General features: G+C 36.9%; 1 protein-coding gene across 2 annotated transcripts in view; it reads right to left on the reverse strand.

Moving 5' to 3' along the window:
- The window catches only part of CtBP (C-terminal binding protein), a 124018-nt gene extending 120186 nt beyond the window's left edge, over positions 1–3832 (reverse strand). For both annotated transcript variants that reach the window (XM_089093723.1, XM_089093724.1), the window contains exon 1: positions 3755–3832. The gene's annotated coding sequence lies outside the window, so the exon portion shown is untranslated. The remainder of the gene's footprint in view (positions 1–3754) is intronic.
- Positions 3833–6000: the final 2168 nt, after the last annotated feature.

Genomic DNA, 6000 nt, shown 5'->3' on the forward strand with positions numbered 1-6000 from the left:
AAAAAAAGCAGCGCCAAACCAAAATTTGAAAAAAAATGAAAAATTTGAAAAGTCAACCGAAATATCTCGATCACTCCTTAGTTCCATGATTATCTACCTTCAATTCTTCCCTAGAATGGATGGATGACAGAGACTATCAGGGGCGTAGTTTTTTTGGGGGGGGCGGGGGGGGGGGGGGGGTTGTCCCCCAATAATGGGACAAAAAAAATATCATATATCCCGTGCCCCTTGACTATCCAGATATGGACGCCTCTTGTCTCCCCCCCCCAAAACAAAATATTGGAGATTCACTCTTGCTATCTATCAACAAGTGAAAATTACATCATTTTCATACAATCCTCAAAAAGACTTATGCCAGCTTTGCCTCTATGCTCTCACTCAGACTATCTGTCTTGGCTTTATCTCCAATTAGTCATAGCTTGATGGCAACTTGATTTTATACAATAAAAGGTCCCTCCCGACTAGAATTTTACCAAAAAATTTATGCTAGGCCACAACAAATAAAACGTTTTAAAACTTCAATTCGTAGCCAAGGCTAGCAATTGTGAAACTAAAACCGTGAATTTTTTGGCAGAAGTATCTATCTAGGCCTAATTGTGAGCTAATAAAGAAAACGCAGTTACTTATTGGCAAGGCCGGTACTTTCGCATTATATGGGCCTTTCTAAAAAGTCAAGTTTGGTTAATGCTAATGAAATAAAAAAGGATGAATATATAATAGTTTAGAAACAAATTTGGGCTATATATTTCCGCATTAGGGGTGGCGGGCAAAGCATTGCATATATTAAATAGGTATCCTAACCTAACCTAGGTACCTTTTCCCCCATCTAAACTCCAAAAAACCACGGTGTAATATCATATACGCAATTAAAACCACGCTAGACAAAGTATTTCTCTCAGCGGTATCTTGAATCATCTTATAAAAATGGGTTTTTCAAAGCGTCTCTGCCATTTGACTGTAGCATCTCTTGTTGGACTTCTTTAGAGGGGCCCATATAATGCGAAAGAACCGCAAGGCCGTATTCAGGAGGTGGAGGCAAACCCTCTTAACACTGCTCAAGATGTAATTGAGCCCCTTTAAGGGCTCAAGATGCAATTAGCCCCAGAAGCGCTTACTGAATTATGAAAGAGTCATCAGAGGCAATTATGAAAAAAAGCATCAAATGATGTTTTCACTGTCATCCTAGCTAAATTATAGGGCCACCTAGAAATTTACCAGCTTGTTACCATCTGCAATTATTAAGCATAATCATTGTGATTACAACTGCGCCCCAGCTTCCTTTCCATGAAGCTAGATACACAATAACCCCAGCCTAGACCTAAATAACCTACAAATGTTAGCTGACACAATTTTTTTCAAATTATGTAGCCCGTAGGCCTAGTTGGCATTATGAGCCAACTGTTTAATTAAGCACACAAAAAACAATGGCAGACCCAGAAAATCATCAAGTTTTTGATAGAGTATAGCCTATATTAAGCCACACTAGGCAGGACTGGGACGCAATCGAAACGACTGTGATTAGGCTATTACACTTGGAAAGAGCATTGGATAAAGGGTAAATTTTTATCAAATCATATTATTGAGTTTCAAATAAGGTGAATATACCATTCGATGCCTTTTTTATGCTGATTACGAATATAACAATCATTTCTATCGGAAATGAATTTCAGCCCCCACCCCTATATATGTCAATTCAGGATATATTTTTGCACATATATGGTGTAAGGTTAGGGGGTGGGGGTAAGGTTAGTGGAGGGGGGGGGGTGCTGAAATTCATTTCCGACAGAAATGATTATTATATTCGTAATCAGCATAAAAAAAGGCATCGAATGGTGTATTCACTTTATTCCTAAGTCAATAATATGATTTGGTAAAAATTTACCTGCCTTTTTTTATGCTGATTACGAATATAATAATCATTTCTGTCGGAATTCAGCCCCCCCCTCACCTAACCCCCCCCCCCCTATGTGGAAATATATATCATGAATTCAACTAGATAGGGGGGGGGCTAAAATTAATTTACGATATAAATTGTTTTTATATTCGTAATCATCATAAAAAAAGGCATCGAATCGTGTATTAACTTTATTTGAAAATAAATAATATGATTTGGTAAAAATGTACCTGCCTTTTTTTATGCTGATTACGAATATAATAATCATTTCTATCGGAATTCAGCCCCCCCCCCTAACCTAACCCCCATATGTGCAAATATATATCCTGAATTGACATATATAGGGGGGGGGTCTAAAATTCATTTCCGATAGAAATGATTGTTATGTTCGTAATCAGCATAAAAAAAAGGCATCGAATGGTATATTCACTTTATTTCAAACTCAATAATATGATTTGGTAAAAATGTACCTGCCTTTTTTTATGCTGATTACGAATATAATAATCATTTCTATCGGAATTCAGCCCCCCCTAACCTAACCCCCACCCCCAAATGTGCAAATATATATCCTGAATTGACATATATAGGGGGGGGCTAAAATTAATTTCCGATCGAAATTATTATTATGTTCGTAATCAGCATAAAAAAAATGCATCGAACGGTATATTCAGTTTATTTCAAACTCAAAAATATGATTTGGTAAAAATGTACCTGCCTTTTTTTATGCTGATTACGAATATAATAATCATTTCTATCGGAATTCAGCCCCCCCTAACCTAAATCCCACCCCCATATGTGCAAAGATATATCCTGAATTGACATATATAGGGGGAAGGGCTAAAATTCATTTCCGATAGAACTGATTGTTATATTTGTAATCAGCATATAAAAAAAAGGCATTGAATGGTATATTCACTTTATTTGAAACTCAATAATATGATTTGGTAAAAATTTACCGGATAAAGAATCAAAAGCTATAGGCCTACCTAAAATTCCAGTTTGTTGGTAAAAACTATAAAGCCTATCTTGGAAAGGGATTAGGCTAGGAAAAATGAAAATTTCAGGAATTGGTCTACAGGCTAAATCCCGGGAAGGTATTTTGAAGTATCCTACCTAGCTCTACTCCCTCTAGAGGGTCCTAAAACTTGCCTACATGACAGGTCTATTCCTATTGAAATTTTGACAAAACAACGGTAAAATTCTACTTTAGCTGCTTTTGGCTATCTTGGAAAAGGGTGAGGTGAGGAAAATGAAACTTTCAGGGATGGGTCTACAGGCTAAAATATGGGTAAAGTTCTACAAAATCATATTATTGAGTTAGGACTAAAGTAAATATACCATTCGATGCCTTTTTTTGCTTATTACGAATATAACAATCACCTCTATCGGAAATGAATTTCAGCCCCTCCCCTATACAGGCCAATTTAGGGTTAGGTTAAGCTAGGTATAGTCTATATAGGGGGGGGGGGGCTGAAATTAAATTCCGATAGAAATGCTTATAATATTCGTAATCAGCATAAAAAAAGGCATCAAATGGTGTATTCACTTTAGTCCTAACTAAATTATATGATTTCGTAGAACTTTACCCACTTGAGTCCTAACTCAATAGCCTAATATGATTTTGTAGAACTTTACCAAAAAAGGCATCGAATGGTGTATTCACTTTATTCCTAACTCAATAATATGATTTGGTAAATATTTACCCTCAAAACAAAAATATAAAATGTTAGCCTATAGACCCATCCCTGAAAGTTTCATTTTTCCTAGCCTAGCCCCTTTCCATGATAGCCAAAAGTACAATTTTACCAGAATAATTTTTCATCTCCATCCTATAACATTGATCAAAAAAGCATTACCTACCTTTTTGTTCAAATAGCCTATCAATATTTACTAAAATTTGCCTTAATTCTACGTGTTATCTCAACGCACTTAACAATGGAACTGATTTTGTTTAGTTGCGGTTGGCGCTACTGCATGAAAAGAGAACGGGGAACATACAACTCTGGAACACACATTTTGGCAGAAACTTTCTCATAAATTCCCTCAAAGTCAATTATGAATATTTATAATTTAATTAATGATTATATGTTGTGGTTTACGCTTTAATTATGGATTCAGCTTTCTGTGTTGATGAAAAAATAATTTGGAATTAAGTTCTTCAAAAACAAGTGTTCCAGAGGTGAAGGCCGGTTTTAGAGAAGTCTAATCGGAATGATTTTCAGTCATGGAGATTCAGCAAATATGTCTTTTGTCTATTATTCCTGTTAGGAATAAAGGGGGTGGGGATTTTCAAATATTAGAGGGGATTTTGCTGGGCTAAAGCTGGAAATGGAATATATTGAACAAAAAAAGGTATCAATGCACAGTTGTAGTATTGAGCAGAAAGACAATAAAATTCTGAAATATAAAAATTAAAATCATAACAGTGGACAAGTGTGGTTCTGAAGCGTGGGCTCCCAGAAAAAGGGAGGAGGATTTGCCAGATATTTTCCAAAAAAACTGTCCATGGATTATTTTAGGGGTACTTGCGTATTAATCGAACCCACTCGAGAAGTTTGCTCTCTTGATGTGAGAAAAACTGTTTTTATTCGTCTGTATTCAGACACAAATAGCTTACGATCAGTGGAAAAGCTACGATGTAGGTATATTTTAATTAAATGTTTGATACTTATTTGTTAGCCAGTACACATTCGGGAATTTGGATATATAAAATCAAACATTAATCGGTTTATTGCTATTTGTATACGAAGACAATTTGCTTCGGCTCAGTGGGAAACTACATTATAGCTATAATTTAGTTAATATTTAATTGCTATTTTGGTTAGGTTAGGTTACACTTTGCTTGCAAGCCCTCCATACTTAACCCCCCTCCCCCCACCCCCAATGTACAAATATACAGCCTAAATTAGATATATCCTATCTATCTCCCAAGCGTATCAGTTGTTTCAGCCCCGTACCTATAGATCCAAATTCTCGAGAGTGTACTGGCTAACAGATAACTACAGAATATTTAATATACAGAGTTGGTATTTTGGCTTAGTAATGTTAAATTAGGTATTTTATATAATGCGTTCTGGCCGGCCTGCTTTCCGAAATTCTTTGTCGAGGTTTCCATAATTTTGTTTCTAAAGTATTATATTTTCATCATAATTTGGTATATTTCATTACGATTAACCTGACTTCACTTCTCGAGTGTGTTTGGTATAATACACAAGTACTGGTTTGGGTACCCGGGTAACCCGACTGACTGACTGTATCTCAAATAGTAAGCTGTCAGAAATGTGATGGCCGACGTTTAGATACATCAAAACGACGTAGATACATCAAAAGAAGCAGATTTTCATGCTGATTTCAAATATTTAAGTTTCGTCAAGTTTATTCCTGCCCATCAAAAGCTACGCGCCTGAGAAAATTTGGCTGATTTTTGAAAAAAGGGGGAAAGTCCCCCTAAAAGTTATAGAGCCTTAACGAAAATGACACCATCGTATTCAGCGTATCAGAGAACCCTACTGTAGAGGTTTCAAGCTCCTATCTACAAAATTCTGGAATTTTGCATTTTTTGCCAGAAGAAAGATCACGGATGCGTGTTTATTCGTTTTTTTTTCCCCAAGGATGATCGTATCGACCCAGTGATCCTAGAATATCTGGGAGGTCTCATTGGAATGGAAATTAAAAGTTTTAGTGCCCTTTTTAAGTGACCAAAAAATGGAGGGCAACTAGACCCCCTCCCACGCTCATTTTTTCCCATAGGCACACGATCAATTTTGAGATAGCCATTGTGTTCAGCATGGTCGAAAATATGATAACTATGTCTCTTAGGATGACTTAATCCCCCGAAGTCCTCGGGGGGAGGGCTGAAAGTTATGAACTTTACCCGATGTTAACAAACAGTACTGGTGGTGCGCGTGTAACTGAACCCCAAGCAACTGAACCCCTGTAACTGAACCCCCGTATAACCGAACCATCGTGCACCTGAACCCTGTATAACCGAACCCCCGTGCAACTGAACCCTCGTGCTACTGAACCCTCATGCAACTGACCCCCTTTAACTGAATCCTCGTGCAACTTAACCCCATTTAACTAAAGCCCCGTGTAACTGAACCCCC

The sequence above is a fragment of the Artemia sp. Qi Xiang Cuo genome, chromosome 8, assembly GCF_049724085.1.
Source record: "Artemia sp. Qi Xiang Cuo chromosome 8, ASM4972408v1, whole genome shotgun sequence".
NCBI lineage: Eukaryota > Metazoa > Arthropoda > Branchiopoda > Anostraca > Artemiidae > Artemia > Artemia sp. Qi Xiang Cuo.